The sequence below is a fragment of the Felis catus genome, chromosome C2, assembly GCF_018350175.1.
Source record: "Felis catus isolate Fca126 chromosome C2, F.catus_Fca126_mat1.0, whole genome shotgun sequence".
Lineage (NCBI taxonomy): Eukaryota > Metazoa > Chordata > Mammalia > Carnivora > Felidae > Felis > Felis catus.
Window position 1 is genome coordinate 99,894,924 of NC_058376.1, and position 17,172 is coordinate 99,912,095.

At 35.8% G+C, this 17,172-nt stretch overlaps 1 long non-coding RNA gene and 1 pseudogene across 1 annotated transcript; both read left to right on the forward strand.

Moving 5' to 3' along the window:
• The first annotated feature begins 2,716 nt into the window (after nt 1-2,716).
• On the forward strand, nt 2,717-2,810 carry LOC111556424 (annotated as a pseudogene).
• Nucleotides 2,811-7,037: 4,227 nt separating this feature from the next.
• LOC123380046 lies at nt 7,038-15,561 on the forward strand. Its single transcript, XR_006585287.1, has 3 exons — nt 7,038-7,194; nt 8,136-8,216; nt 14,983-15,561. It is a non-coding gene; the product is annotated as an uncharacterized LOC123380046 (long non-coding RNA).
• Nucleotides 15,562-17,172: the final 1,611 nt, after the last annotated feature.

Genomic DNA, 17,172 nt, shown 5'->3' on the forward strand with positions numbered 1-17,172 from the left:
ATTAGATGTGGTCGTTAAGAAAAAGAGAGAATCAAAATTTACTTTTGAATTTTGTGCTTGAAAAATTGTATACATTGTAATCATATTTAGTGAAATAAGGAAGACTAGGGAATGAGGAAATTTTATTTTCTGTTTTACAGGGACAAAAGATCAAGGGCTCAACTTTGTATGTGTTAAGTGTGAATTGTTATTAAATATCTCAGTGTTGGGGTGCCAGGGTGGCTCAGTGGGTTGGGCGACTGACTTCGGCTCAGGTCATGATCTCACACTCCGTGAGTTCAAGCCCTGTATTGGGCTCTGTGCTGACAGCTCAGAGCCTGGAGCCTGCTTGAAGTTCTGTGTCTCCCTCTCTCTCTCTCTGCACCTCTTCCACTCGCACTCTGTCTCTCTCAAAAATAAACATTAAAAAAATTAAAAAAAAATCTCAGTGTTGACGTGAAGGGGACGATTTCATATATATGCTTAGAATTTAGAGGATCCAGGGGCGCCTGGGTGGCGCAGTCGGTTAAGCATCCGACTTCAGCCAGGTCACGATCTCGCGGTCCCTGAGTTCGAGCCCCGCGTCAGGCTCTGGGCTGATGGCTCAGAGCCTGGAGCCTGTTTCTGATTCTGTGTCTCCCTCTCTCTCTGCCCCTCCCCCGTTCATGCTCTGTCTCTCTCTGTCCCAAAAATAAATAAACGTTGAAAAAAAAAAAAGAATTTAGAGGATCCAGAGGAGACATCAGAGATAGAAATGCAATGTGATGGGGAAGAAACCATCCACATACAAATGGGCTATGATGAAATAAAATAATTTAGATAGTGTATATAGAAAATAATGGGCATGCCAAGAGCATTCTTTTTTTTTTAATTTTTTTTTAATGTTTATTTTTGAGACAGAGAGAGACAGAGCATGAATGGGAGAAGGGCAGAGAGAGAGGGAGACACAGAATCGGAAGCAGGCTCCAGGCTCTGAGCCATCAGCCCAGAGCCTGACGCGGGGCTTGAACTCACGAACCGTGAGATCGTGACCTGAGCTGAAGTTGGACGCTCAACCGACTGAGCCACCCAGGCGCCCCAAGAGCATTCCAATTAGAATGCCAATCATGGAAATAAGAGCCAATGAAAGAGAATTAGAGGGAGCAATGAGTGAAAGTGGAGAAATCCAGACCACCTATTATTGTAGAAGTCAAAACAAGTGTTTCAATTACTATGCCTGTGTAATAAAAATACTCCCAAACTTAGGCTGCTAATCATATTTTATTTTCTATAAATCAGCTACCTGAGCAGAACTCTACTCCATTTCTCATTTTACTAAATATCAGCTGGGGAAGTGTGGGGCAACAAGCTAAAATCATGTGAACGCTTGTTTCCTCACTCATGTGTCTGGTGTCTGCAACGTAAAGATTCACAGTCAGGAGCTGGAATACCTGGGCTTCCTAGAACATCTTTCTCTGTCATCTGTAGCAACTTCATGCAATCACTCCAGAATGGCTTCAGGGTAGCAGGACTTCTTACACAGCAGCTCAGGATTCCCAGTGAGTGTCACAACAGACAGAGCAAGATGAAAGCCACATCACCTTTTCTTATGTAGCCTCACACGCCTTGCAACACTAAGTCCACCACATTTTATTGGTCAACACTCTTTCGAAAGTCCATTGAAGTTCAAGGAGAAGAAACATAGACCCTATTTCTCAATAGAAGTGAGGAAATACAGAGTATCTCTCTCAATGCCACTTTGTTGGAACAGCATATGAGAAATATTAATGCAGTCATCTTTGGAAAATATAATCTGTCACAATAAGTAAAGTGTATCAAGTAAGGTCAGCAATATTTGATTTCATTAAAGCATCTAATAAACTGGGCCTATAAGAGTGAGTTCTGGATGTGTCACCCTTAGAGGTCACTTCACTGATGATCTTGGCATGAACAATGGCAAAGGAGGTCAAGGGATGAAAATCAGACTAGTGAAAAGTAAAAAAAGGAGGGATAGAGAGAAAGAATAATGACCACAGACAGCATGTTTGAGACAGTTTGCTGTTGAAGGGAGAGACAAAATACAAAAGTTGGAAAGGCACATATATTCAAAGGAAGTCTTTTTAAAAGACAGAATAGATTTGCATGCTGATTCAAATGATTTAGAAAGATATTGAGGAAGTAAAGAGTGAAAAGGTGGGCACAATGTCTTTGAAAAGGAAAGTGAGCCTGAGGTTTGGAGTACAATTGAAGGAATGAGACTTTCAAGGGAAAATGGACTCTATCCATAACCTCCGAAGGAAAGTTACAGGATAAGTAAAGATTCAATATTTACCAGTTCAGTGAAAACAAATTACGGTTGTGTGAATATAGTGGAAGAAAATCCAGCCTAAGAAATTAGCAACATCATTTTGATTCATGTATTTTTAAGTTTAAAATTAAGGTTAAGAGCCATCATAGATAAGGTCATACACTTATTCCTTCACCTTAATCATGCCTCTCTCTCTAATGATATGAAATGAAACTCCACTTTTCTCTAATTTAATTCATCTTCACTCTACTAACTCTGTGTATTTCCTGCATTTTTGCAAAATTTTAGCTGAAGGAATACTATCTGAGAATTAGCCAAATTAGATTTCAGTCTTCAGCCTGCTACTGATTTAGTTAGTGTTGACCACTCAATTTTGTTGATCTTAAGTCTCTTCTTTTGAAATGGAATGTTAAAGCTACATTTTAATAATGGTAAAAATATCTTGCATTTGTCCTCCCTCCGGCAGCACAGATACTAAAATTGGAACAATGCAAAGAAGATTAGCACAGATGACACGCAAATTCGTGAAGCTTCCACATTTTTATATACCACCTCATGCCAGTCAGAGTGGCTAAAATGAACAAATCAGGAGACTATAGATGCTGGTGAGGATGTGGAGAAATGGGAACCCTCTTGCACTGTTGGTGGGAATGCAAACTGGTGCAGCCACTCAGGAAAACTGTGTGTAGGTTCCTCAAAAAATTAAAAGATTTTAATCTTTATTAAAAGAATTTAATAACTGCTAGGAATTTACCCAAGGGATACAGGAGTGCTGATGCATAGGGGCACTTGTACCCCAATGTTTACAGCAGCACTTTCAACAATAACCAAATTATGGGAAGAGCCTAAATGTCCATCAACTGACGAATGGATAAAGAAGATGTGGTTTATATATACAATGGAATACTACTTGGCAATGAGAAAGAATGAAATCTGGTCACTTGCAGCAACGTGGATGGAACTGGAGAGTGTTATGTTAAGTGAACTAAGTCATACAAGAAAGACAGATACCATATGTTTTCACTTCTATGTGGATCCTGAGAAACTTAACAGAAGACCATGGGGGAGGGAAAGGGGGAAAAAGTTACAGAGAGGGAAGAAGGCAAACCATAAGACCCTCTTAAATACTGAGAACAAACTGAGGGTTGATAGGGGTTGGAGGAGAGGGGAGGGTGGGTGATGGGCATTGAGGAGGGCACCTGTTGGGGTGAGCGCTGGGTGTTGTATGGAAACCAATTTGATAATAAATTATACTTAATATAAAAAAATCTTGCATTTTATAAAACAATGGAAACGTTTAACATTTTTGAAAACATCTTTTGGTCTAAATTATTATACTCTAAGAGAAGGTGCAAATTTAAGACTAAATTCATATTTTTCAATACTTTATATTTTGACCTCATACAATATATTATATACAGTAGAATGTTTAACTTCCATTGTTAGGTTGCAAGTCTCGTAATACTAGAAAATCTTGCCTTCTCTCTCTCTCTCTCTCTCTCTCTCTCTCTCTCTCTTTTTCCTGTAAAGTCCTGAAGCCCACAGCAGACACAAAATATATGCTTAGTGAGGGTAATGATGGCAATGTGTTAATACACAGAGTTTTATTTTTGATAATGGTGATATCCCTTTGTTTATATCCAGTACTCTTGTAAGTATTTAAAACACATTAGGTTATTTCATGCTGACCACAGTGAGAAACCACTGTTTCCCCTTTACTTTTGCTTAAGGGAGTTTATTTTGGAATTTGGCCACTTGTCACAGCCATAGTCATGATTAATACAGCATGAAATCAGACAAGCTGAGACTCCTGGAAAAGCAGCTGACAGTTCTAAAGTAACTGGTATAAAGCTGAAAAGTCTAATTACTAGCCAAATGTAAAGACCTGGGAAGATGTAGTTCAGGAGATTCAAGACTGGGACTTGGATCCAGAAATTCAAAGTAGGGACCACATACATCCTGAATTCTGGGCATTATGGCAAAGGACAATACAGCCCCTGTAGCATTAAGAGATCACAGTTAGCACTTCCCTGAGATATTAGTTACGAGGTGGTCAAAGGAAAAGCCCACAGATTTCTAAAATACAAGTGACAGGAGCCTGTTTTCATTTCTACCTGGCAACAACACAGCAAATCCACCTGCAAAGGATAGAGGAGGATCTGGAATTGCACTAAGCTACTATGATTCACTTATCTGTTGAAAAGAGGTAGCATTGCCAGTAAACACCTGTGCACACTTATGGGCAATAGCTGAAATAGCATCAACCTGTTATTTATAACATATACCAGTGATTGCATATCATTTAAAAAATAAAAACAAAAGGAACCGTCTTTGACTTCAAGCTTGAGATTTGAAAAAAAAATTCTCAAGAGTATGATAAAAGCCAGTTGAAAATAAACGTCAAATGCCCCTGAACCGGTCTCACGATGGCAAACCCATGGATAGTGGATATGGCATAAAAAGAATCTATACCCACTTACTTCCAAGCTGATGGAATGCTTCCAAACTTACCTTTTTTTAAAAATCTGTTTTAACCCTAATCACCCATAAGTCTCCTAAAAGCCTGATTTTGCCTCTTAGCTCCATTTTCTTGCAAGATTCACTGGATTTTGTAACCAGCATTTACCTTACCTTTCACATATATAGTAAATATCAACTCTCTATCATGCTGCTTCTATTGGGTCATCATCAGTCCTGACTCCTTATCGATCCAAGAAGGGGAGAAGAGAAAGTAAATATGAATATAGACTTATTTAAAAATCCAAGCACAATACAAAAACTGGAATTGGAACTGTAGTTTAGCAAAGAAGACATTTTTCTCTCTTTCAGATGATAGTGAGAGAATCTAAGAAAACGGCAAAATACACAAATGAGATTATGCAGTGAAGACAGCCATAGAGACCATTCATGCTGTCTTTTTATTTCAAAATAAGCAAAGTGAGTAGAAATTGCAGCTGATTGCTGTTCATTTAAATTTAGGATTTTAAAGAATTAATAAGACACCAAAAATGCACTCTTGCTAGTGGTTAAAATGTTTCTACTGTCATTTTGAGATGTGTTCACTCTCAGCCCCTCTTGGAGATTACTGACGAAAAGCAATGTGTCTACAAGCTTTAGGTAGAACAAGGAGTGTATCTGTCAGTTCTACCCACAATTTTAGGAATTGGTGCCTGTGATCATCAATTTACTTTAGCTGTGCTCCTGACTCACAAGAACATTAAATACTCAAGGGATTAAATTCGAGTCCCTTGGGGTTCTGTGCACAAATAGGCTGATTTGGTCTAGTAATCAAATGAGATTTGTTTTATAAGAAGATACAAGCACAATTACTGAAACTAAACACAAATAGGGGAGAGAGTTGCCAACCTCAGAAGCATGTCAGTGTTTTAGAACAGGGAGATAACAGGACATCCACTGTGAATGAGACAAATAACTGCCCGATTCTAGGAGAAAGTCCTTGGCCAAAGTCCTCTTCTTAAACATAGACGTTTTGTGAAGTGCAGTGATACAATTCTATTTGAATTACCAACTTTTTTTACTCCCTACAAACAAACAGCTATAGCTTAATTCAGCAGTATATAGACCCTCAGAAGAGTTCGCACGGAACAAAAATACATACAATATTGAGACTATTGGAGCAATATAAGTAGCTCTTCTTTTCATTCTAATTCCTTTCCTAATATCTTGTATTTGTCTAATTTATGCCCACAACTCAGAACTGTTGGAGGAGGAAAAGGATGAGGTTCTATTTAATTACTTTGCACATGGATCTCAGCCAGAAACTAGATAATTTAATGTTAATTTATTCCATATATTAGCCTGGCACTATGCATATTGGAGGATTTGCAAAATCATATACAATTTTATAACAGTGTAGTTTATAAATATAGGCATACCTCTTTTTATTTCACTTCACAGATACTGGTTGTTTTCTTTTCTTTCCTTTTTTTTTTTTTTTTTTAACAAATTGAAGGTTTGTGGCAACCCTGTGGTAGAGGTAAATTTATTGGTGTCATTTTTCCAACAGCATTTGTCCACTTTGTGTCACATTTTGGTAATTCTTGGAATATTTCAAATGTTTTCATTATTATTATATTTTTTTATGGTGATCTGTGATCAGTGATTATGACTCACGGAAAGCGCACACGATGATTAGCATTTTTTAGCAATAAAGTATTTTTTAATTAAACTATGAACAGTTTTTAGACATAATGCTATTGCACACTCAACTACAGTAGAGTGTAAAATGTAACTTTTATATGCCCTGGGAAACAAAAAAAAATCATTTGACTTGTTTTATTGCAATATTTGTTTTATTGCAGTGGTCTGAAACTAAATCTGCAGTATCTCTGAGGTAGGCCTGTACAGAAGTAACATAAATAGCAATAAATTATGAGTCTAACGGCATCAAAGTGATGTTTAACTTATACATACTTCAAGAAAAAATATAAATTTAAAAAAGATTCTTTAAATATGTTATGATTACAATTAATTGTTATATAAAAAGAAACTGCACATCTAAGATAGACAGAGGTATTAATTTTTCTTAATTTCTTCCTGACATTCTTTTAGGAATTTCTAAGTAACTATTTCTTATACTCTGAAAATGAACAATATCTGTTTTAGAGCTTCTTTTTAAAAATATTTTTAATGTTTTTTTTAATTTATTTTTGAGAGAGAGAGAGACAGAGTGCAAGTGGGGGAGGAGCAGAGAGAGAGGGAGACATAGAATCAGAACCGGTCTTGAGGCTCTGAGTTGTCGTGTCAGCACAGAACCCGATGTGGGGCTGGAACTCACGAACTGTGAGATCATGACCCAAGCCAAAGTTGGACGCTTAACCAATGGAGCCACCCAGGCAACCCTAGAGCTTCTTAAAAGGGGAAACTTTAAAGAATTATGCTGCTAGTTTTTAAATATCAACCAACAGGTATACAAATATCTTTGGTAATTTGGCTGGAAACTTTTTATTCTCCATGATTCAGTCAGTTGTTCTTGTATAATAATGGGCTTTATTTAATATTTTTAAGAAATATTTCTTAAAACCTACTTGGAGTTTTCTTTTGGATGATTTTTAAACAAGCTAGAAATCACGAATGGCAAGATTTGCTTTAAATTTAAATATATCCTCAGGTATTGTTTGTTTGTTTAGGTAACAAGCTTACACTTTTTCCAATAAATTTCATCATGACAGAAAACTCTCCAAATTTTAAATTTAAAACTGTGTCTAACATAACTTGTTTCCAAAAACCATTTACTTTTGCACTCATTGTTAAAATTTCACTTTTATATTGAAATGGCAGGTTGTGTTCATTTTATGGAAAATATTTTCTACTTATTATACAACAAAGCTACTTTCTGTGATAAAATGTCAGCAGATTTTAAACAGTTTCATTTGTAAATTATTAGCTCATCTTTAAATTAGAAAAAAAATGTTTATACTTTTTAAAACTTTTTTTCATGTTTATTTTTGAGAGAGAGAGAGAGAGAGCATGAACAGGGGAGGAGCAGAGAGAGAGGGAGACAGAATCCGAAGCAGGTTCCAGGCTCCCAGCTGTCAGCACAGATCCTGATGCGGGGCTCAAACTCATGAACAGCAAGATCATGACCTGAGCCAAATTTGGACGCTTAACGGACTGAGCCACCCAAGCGCCCCTGTTTATACTTTATACAAGCAAACCTTTAAACATCTAAAATTGCAAGATATGAACACATATCTATGTGTTCAGAGGGCTGTTATGGTCTCGATCCCTCTTGAATTATTTCACTATTTAATATTATAAAATCCTTACGTCTATTTAGTGGACAAGATTCACAAAAGGCAAATCAACCGCCTTTTACTATGGAATGCTCAGCTCACTTTTCCTTCAGGTATCCAGGCTAACATGCTGGATCATCTGATAAATGGTCCAAGAAAGAGTACCAGTGTCCATCTTGTAGCATTAAATATCAGTAAGTATAAGTGTTTCTTATACTTTTAAGTTTTATTTATTTATTTTGAGAGAGAGAGAGAGAGAGAGAGAGAGAGAGAGGGAGAGAGAGAGAGAATGAGCAGGGGTGGGGGAGTGGCAGGCAGAGAGTGAGGGAGAAAGAGAATCCCAAGCAGGCTCCACACCAGCAGCTGGTTTGAACCCACAAACCACGAGATCATGACCTGAGCCAAAACCAAGAGTCGGCGCTAAACCAACTGAGCCACCCAGGTGCCCCAATCCTTCTTATTTTTATTTAAAAAAATGAATAGAAATAGTAAGGTATTATATCTAACCCAATGGATTGTCTTAGAGACCACTGAATTAGAAAAAAAGTTTCAGGCTAATGGAAGCAGATATACTAGAGAAGAAAAAATAAGAGCTGAGTAGAAAGAGAGAGAAACAAACAAAATTATCCTGAATATACAGGTGACATTTTCTTAGTACCAGGCTCAATATAACATTCAACTTCAGAATGTAAAATTGGTGCATATAAATTGGAAATGAGTTTTATAATCAAAGGAGAAGGCAGGGATAATCACATTTGGGGAAAAAGGAAAAAAAAACAAACAGAAACATATGGATATGGATCTTACTCTATCCATTTGATTAGATATGACAGGGATGGACATATGCATATGTAAAATCCAACACTAAATTTATTTGATCCATCTATAAGTTCTCTCTCACTTAACATGATGCCTTTGAAGTTCATCCATTTTGTTTTATGTATTAGTATCCCATTGGTGTTGTAACAAATTACCACAAATTTACTGGCTTTAAACAACACAAATTTATTATTTTACAGTTCTGCAGGTCAGAAGTCCAAAAGCAGTCTTAAGGGGCTACAATCAAGTTGTTAGCATAAGAGGTTCCTTTTAGAGTTTCCAGGGGGAATATCTACTCCTTAATGCTTTAAGAAACTAGAGGCTGCCCACATTTCCTATCTCTTGCCTCTCATCACTCCAATCTCTGCTTTTGTGGTCACATCTTTCTTTTTATCTTCCTTTCTCTGGTCTGCTTCCCTCTAATAAGGACTTCTGGGACTATATCAGTCCCACCCAGATAATCCAGAGTAATCTTACCTTCTCAAGAGTCTTTTTTTTTTAATATTAAATTTATTGTCAAATTGGTTTCCATATGACACCCAGTGCTCATCCCAACAGGTGCCCTCCTCAATGCCCATCACCCTCTCTCCCCTCCCTCCCACCCCCATCAACCCTCAGTTTTTAAGTCTCTTATGGTTTGGCTTAATCACACCTTCAGGGTCCCTTTTGACAGATAAGTAAACATTCATAGTAGATTTGGACTTAGACATCTTTTGGGAAGATGGAGGGCATTATTCAGCCTACCACATTGCATTTATCAGTGGCTAGTTCCTTTTTAACTGCTGAGTAGTTTTTTTTTTTTGTATGGATTTATGTCAATTTGTTCTTACATTCACCTGTTGATGGAGGTTTATATCGGTTCTAATTTTTGGGTGTTATGCTAAGACTTCTTGGAGAAAGCAAAATCAATAAAGATGAGAGGTAGTAATGCAGAGAGAATACTCTCAGAATTTTTTTCCATCCATCTCCACCAAGATACTTTCAAGCTCTGAGGTACATCACCCTACTACTTCCCTTTTCACTAAGAATTTTGTGAAATTATTGGTGAATTTCTTAGTGTTTTACTTAAAATCAATTTCTATAATGAACACGTTTTTTAAAATTATTATTTTTTTTTAAATTTTGCTTGTGTTTCTTTGTATAAACTAGTTTGGGTTGCCAATTATGTTTCACCAGGAGCCTAAAATAATACCCACAGTTAGGGTATATAAGGATTAAATTATCTCAGTATATAAAAGATTATTTTGGGGGGGAGATTTGTGTTTACAGATTTGATCTTCTTACTAGTTACAGGTCTATTCAGATTTTTTTATTTCTTTATGTTCATTCTTGATAGATTGTGTGTTTCTAGGAATTTACCTATCTACTATAGCATCAAAAGGAATAAAATGCTTATGAATAAGTTCAAGCAGGTGAAATATCTGTACACTGAGAACTATTTAAAAATTGATAAAATAAATTGAGGAGCACACAAATAATTAGAAATATAGTCCATGGTCATGGATTGGAAGACTTAATATTATCCATACGACAAAGTGACTTACAGTTTCATTTCAATCCCTATTGAAATTCCAATGGCATTCTTCATAGAATGAGAAAAAATGATCCTAAAATTCATATTGAACCTCAAGAGACCCTAGGTAGCCAAATAAATCTTGGAAAGAATAAAGCTGGAGGTATCACACTTCCTGATTTCAAACACTATTACAAAACAAAAGTAATCAAAACAATATGGTATTGGCATAAAACAGACACATAAATTAATGGAACAGAATAAAAATCCCAGAAATAAACCCACATTTCTTTTTTTTTTAATTTTTTAATGTTTATTTATTTTTGAGAGACAGAGTGTGAGCGGGGGAGGGGCAGAGAGAGAGAGAGAAAGACACAGAATCTGAAGAATAAACCCATATTTCTGACAAAGGAGCCAAGAATAGGAAAAGAGCGGTCTCTTCAGTAAGTGGTATTGGGAAAAGTGGATATCTATATGCAAAAGAATAAAATTGGACCTCTATCTTACACCATACACAAAAACAACTCAAAGTTGGAGTGAGTACTTAAATGTAAGACCTGAAACCATAAAACTCCTGGAAGAAATATCTGCAAACCACATATTCACTATGGAATTAATATCCAAAATATACAAAGAGCTATACAGCTCAATAGCAAAACAAACAAACAAACAAACAAACAAAACCTTAATTAAAGAATAGGCAAAGGATCTTAATAGATATTTTTCCAAACAAGAAATACAAATGGCCAACAGGTACATGAAAAGGTGGCCAACATCACTAATTATCTGGGAAATGCAATTCAAAACCACAGTGAGATATCCCCTCATACCTGTCAGAATGTCTCATCAAAAAGGCATGAATTAACAAATACTAGCAAGGATGTGGAGAAAAAGGAACCCTTGTATACTCTTGGTGGGGATGTATTATCAAAATGGGAAACAGTATGGGGAGGTTAACCAAGAAATTAAAAATAGAATTAACATATGACCCAGCAATACCCCTCTGGGAATATATCCAAAAATATTATCTCAAAGACCGTATTTATAATCCGCTTTCATTGCAACATTATTCACAATAGCCACAGTATGGAAACAAGCTAAGTGTCCACCAACAGAGGAATTGATAAAGAAAATGTGGCGCATATATATAATGTAATATTATTCAGCCTTAAAAAAGAAGGAAATCTTGCATTTGACACAAAATGGATGAACTTGGAAGGCAGTATGCAAAGTGCTATAAGCCAGACAAATACAAATGCTGCATTATATCACTTGTATGTAGAATCTAAAAAAAAAAAAAAAGTCAAATTCATAGAAACAGAGAGTAGAATGATGGTTGCCAAGGAACTGAAGCATGGGGTAAACTGTGAGTGGTTTGTAAAAAGTTACAAACTTTCAGTTATAAGACAAACAAGGTCTGAGGAGCTGATATATATCACAGTGAATCTAGTTGATAATAGAGTCTGTATCGTGTACCAGAAATTTGTGAAGAGAGTAGAACTTAAATATTCTCACTAAAAGGATGAAAAGGTAAATATGTGAGGTGACAGATATGCTCGTTAACTCGATGGCGAGAATCTTTTCATAATGTATATGTATAACCAATCATCACATTGTACACTTTAAAATTTTGTCAAATATACCTCAAGAAAGCTGAAATATTAATAAGTTACTCTACATTCCCTAAATTTCACCCATAAAATGTAATCCTGTTTTACCTTTTGATTTTAATGATGTGAACAATAACTCTGGTCACTAAAAAAGTAATAGGTTATATATTGTAAAATGTTATGAATAAAAAAGTAACTTATTTCATAATCCAATATACTAAATATTTCCCAAGTGGAAGCTGTGAGGTAATTTGGAGCATATATCGATGCTTTCAAGCAAACAGAGTGAGATGAAATACTTTGGAGTAATGTTTTGTGAAATATGATTTTGAACTGAATTTAATGTTCTAAACTTTATGCTTCTCTGTGCTTTTTTATTTGCAATAAGTACAATAATTTTCACAATAAAAATAGGCATATACATATCTACACTTTTGTGGACACACACACACACACTAGCTGGATTGCTATTGTTCTAAAAAATCATTAGCTATTATTACATGAACAAATCTCTGAGGCTGCTTACAATGCACTGCTGGGAGCCCTCCCATTATACACAGTGCAGTTAAAAATCAGCATCTGCAATTTTGAGCCTCTGCCTTTGTGACTTTGATTTTGGGAGCTTGGATTTCAAACCCTTATTTATTTTTTCCGTCCCTAATTTCTTCTTCTCTTTAATTAAGGTATGATTTTTAGCAAGATGCACAGACCACACATGAACATTTAAATGAATTTTTACATGTTTATTCATATGCCCTTATTAACCACAAACCACATCTTTTTAATAGTTTCAGCTTCCCAGGAGGTCCCTTCACACTCTTTTCCAGTTAATAACACCACTTCACTCTCAATGGTCACACCATTTTAATAGACACTGTCTCTCTCTAAGTATAAAAGGTTTCCTTACAGTGCCTTATGTTTAGATATTCAGGTGAACAAATGACTGCATTTTGAGGTGCTTCCAGACTTAGCCTTCAAATAAATTTTGTATACATTACATGCACATAATTTAATTCACAGAACTCTGAAAATATTCACTAAATTTGAAGAGAATTTAGCTTCACTTTTCAATTCTGTTGGAAGATGATTTTCTCTCTTTAAGTGTATCCTTGAGCTCCCAAAAACAAAATTGAGGTATGCTAAACATTTTGAAAACAGCCCATCCCAAACATACTCTTCAAACGTGGTAACAATATATTTAGCTGGTTTCTAATAAGACGATGACCCATAAACAGGCTGAAATTTACAAACATGATATACATTAATTTATATCATATGTATACTATCTGTAAAATAGAAGTCAATCTGCAAAGGATAACAATTTCTCATAGGAAAGTGAAGATGGTAATAAGATGATAAAAAGATTGAAACTCATCATCATCACCATCACCTGAAACTGAAACATGAGCATTTTCGGTTAGGATTAATTAAATATTTCTCACAGTGGGAACTGTTAAATATATAGAACTTCTCTTTCAAGAGGTCTATAAAAGTAGAAAAGATACCAATCTGTTAAAGATGATTAAGTTGCAGTACTGTCTGGAAACTATTTAATGACCCGTAAAGACCCCTTTTATCCCTGGAATATTTCAGGTCATTTTAAATTAAATGTTTAGCAAGCTGACTTTTAAAAAATCACCTTGTGTAATATCAAACTTCTTTTGCTCTGTTACTATCCAGTTCATAGTAAATTTATATGGAGCTATTATAAGTGAAATTGGAAAAAACAAAGATGCAGATTTTGCAAAACAAGACAGATGCCTTAATTTGATGTAAACTTAAAGTCAACTTATTCTTCAAAGTAATATTTCTTATTAAATTTAAGAATAATAAACATGATACCCTTTGGGAAAGTATGTACAGTACTATTGTTTTGCCACACAAAGAAGTTTTATATCAAATGCTTTGGTAGTTATTCACTAACGGATGGTAATCATTGATTATGTAAGTTATTTCCGCATGACTTTTGCAGATGCATCAATATATTCACAGAATATTTTAGAAGTTTACCTTTTCCAGTCAGAATTGTAGTCATACAACCCAAATTTTAAAAACAATTCATCTTCTTAAAATACTATTAGCAATAAAAATGACTACCAAAGGGGCGCCTGGGTGGCTCAGTTGGTTAAGCCTCCGACTTTGGCTCAGGTCATGTTTTCGTGGTTTGTGAGTTCGAGCCCCACATCAGCCCCACCTGAGTTGAGCTCAGGTCATGTTTTCGTGGTTTGTGAGTTCGAGCTCTGTGCTGACAGCTCAGAGCCTGGAGCCTGCTTCAGATTCCGTGTCTCCCTCTCTCTCTGCCCCTCTCCTGCTCATGCTCTGTCACTTTTGTCTCAAAAATAAATAAAACATTAAAAAAATTTTAAGTGACTATTAAGATAAACTACCTTTTTAATTTAGATTTCAGAAGTTTTGTTTCTGTTTATATTTGTGTGTAGCTGTTCCTCTGAGTTGTCTGTTAAGAGTAGAACTAATTCAAATATATCCAACAACTATAAGCCTCAATATGATAATACAATAGGGTATATAAAATATAATAAAAGAGAAATAAAATATTATGATATGAAGCATCCTTACTTGGTTGCTAAAATCTAGAATAGGAAAGCATTTGATGGATTCTTGGTATGTTATAGTTCTCAGTAGTAATGAAAATATAATAATGAGAAAAATAAGTGCAGATATTTCCATTTCTAAACTCTCCACAAGGATAATATTTCACATATTCGATAAGACAGCATTGGAAATAAAGACACATTCTTGGAAAGCTGACTGGAAAAAAAAATGAAAGAAAAGGAAAAGCTGAAAACAGGGGCCATAAAATAAAAAGCACAATGAAGTGTTTAGTTTGAGGTCACACTGGTAGTTAATTACTTATCTGGTAGTAGATAAAAAATGCTATAATGTTAATACTAATTTGTGACTGTTAGCATAATCATGAGTTAAATATCTGGTAGCTGCAGAATATCTTATGATGATTCAAAACAGTGATAATTACAATAATGATTTCAATTGTAACAGGCGATCACTTTATGGAAACAGATTATGAAGAAAGAAAATGAGTGAATAATAAAGTTTGCAAGACAGATATGTGCAAAGCATTTCTGTTGAAAATTTTCAACAAAACCTATTATACAACTGTATTCTTATGCAAAGAGACATTGTGTAGCTGCTGTCACCAGACGAGAGGACATCAACAAGACATCCTGAACCCAAGGGATAGAAACTAATTACGAGACTGTGCATCAAGAATTGGTGTGGCAGCATCAGAAAATGCCAACCAGATAAGCACAATTTTCAGACCACACACAAAATAGAAATGATCACCTTACACAGGTATCCCTACATCTGGTAAAAGGATCTATAGATATGGTAATTTCCTGGAAACATTCTATCAAAATCCTAAAGCTATCTCTAAAAGGTAGACCTCCTGGTAAACTCATCAAGTGGGGGGAACTCCATACTGAATATATGTGTTTGTGGGGATACAATTAAGGATGAGATTTATATGTGGGGCGCCTGGGTGGCTCAGTCGGTTAAGCGCCCAACTTCAGCTCAGGTCATGATCTCACGGTCCGTGAGTTCGAGCCCCACGTCGGGCTCTGTGCTGTCAGTTCAGAGCCTGGAGCCTGCTTTGGATTCTGTGTCTCCCTCCGTCTCTGCCTCTCCCCCACTCATGCTCTGTCTATCAAAAAATGAATAAACTTTAAAAAATTAGAAAAAAAGGATGAGATTTATATGAAGGACCCCTAAAAACTGAAATTCTGTATTCATTGTTGATTATCCCTGGGACTTTTTTTTTTTTTTTAATTTTTTTTCAACTTTTTAATTTATTTTTGGGACAGAGAGAGAGAGAGAGAGAGAGAGAGAGAGAGCATGAACGGGGGAGGGGCAGAGAGAGAGGGAGACACAGAATCGGAAGCAGGCTCCAGGGTCCGAGCCATCAGCCCAGAGCCTGACGCGGGGCTCGAACTCACAGACCGCGAGATCATGACCTGGCTGAAGTCGGACACTTAACCGACTGCGCCACCCAGGCGCCCCTCCCTGGGACTTTTAAAAAATAACACTTGTTTAATAAATATGAACCCAGAAATAATTATATAATGAAGTGTTATTTGTGATGATGTTTCAATAAGAAAGAAAAAGAGCACTGTAAAAGCCAGATGGAGGTCTTTCCCACTCTGTGAGGCAAACTTGTAGGTGGGTGGCAAATTCTGATACCAGAGTTTTGATGTATTATCTGTATATATATATCTTGCCTTTCCTAAGTTGTATTCTTTAGTGCATACGGTACTAAATAGATCCAGTAATTAGTGGTTCAGTACAAAGTCATAAAATCTTAGATGAAATGTTTTCCATTAAACATTCCGGATTCAGTTAGTGCAGGGTTGTGGGAAATTATTAAACGTAAATCTTCAGAGAAGACTGACTCACCTTCAAAATTAGTGGCAGCTCAAACAGGACATTTCACATAGTCAAGGAAGATGATAGAAAAAAAAAAAACTTATGTATTTAAAGGAATGCTTTTAAAAAGATTATTTTTATATTAGAAATCTCTAAGTGTGATCTGATTCTTGTGAGTCCCACAATGTAGAAAAACGGGCCTAAGGAACACACTACACCACTTGGCTCATGGTATCATTAAATTCCATACGTGACATGGCCAATGATAGATGACTCCAAAGAAAATGCAGACGCTCCATAACTCACACAATTTAATAATTCTAAACCACAGGGAAATTCCTTTTCTACTAAAGTTTATACAGTAATCCCTGGAACCACAGTTCTTACTCTCCTCTAACTATAGATATGATTTTACTTTATATAATCCTTTCATCTCTTAAAATATTTTGTCTTAATAATATTAGAGTATCTCTCAATGGCTCAAAGTGCTGCTTTAATCTTTCTATGCAACATTCAATTCCCGAATGGTGAGTTTAACTCAGATCTACCAAAAATTCTACCCCAGCAACAAGAACAACAATAACAAAAATTACAAAAAGAGAAATGCCAAAAGTGTTTTAAAAGTAAATGTAATTATGAACAAAGTATCAACTGTGAAACACAGTATGCATACCATATTCAGTTAGATTTTTTTATTTTTTTTTAATTTTTTTAACATTTATTTATTTTTGAGACAGAGAGAGACAGAGCATGAATGGGGGGAGGGCCAGAGAGAGAGGGAGACACAGAATCTGAAGCAGGCTCCAG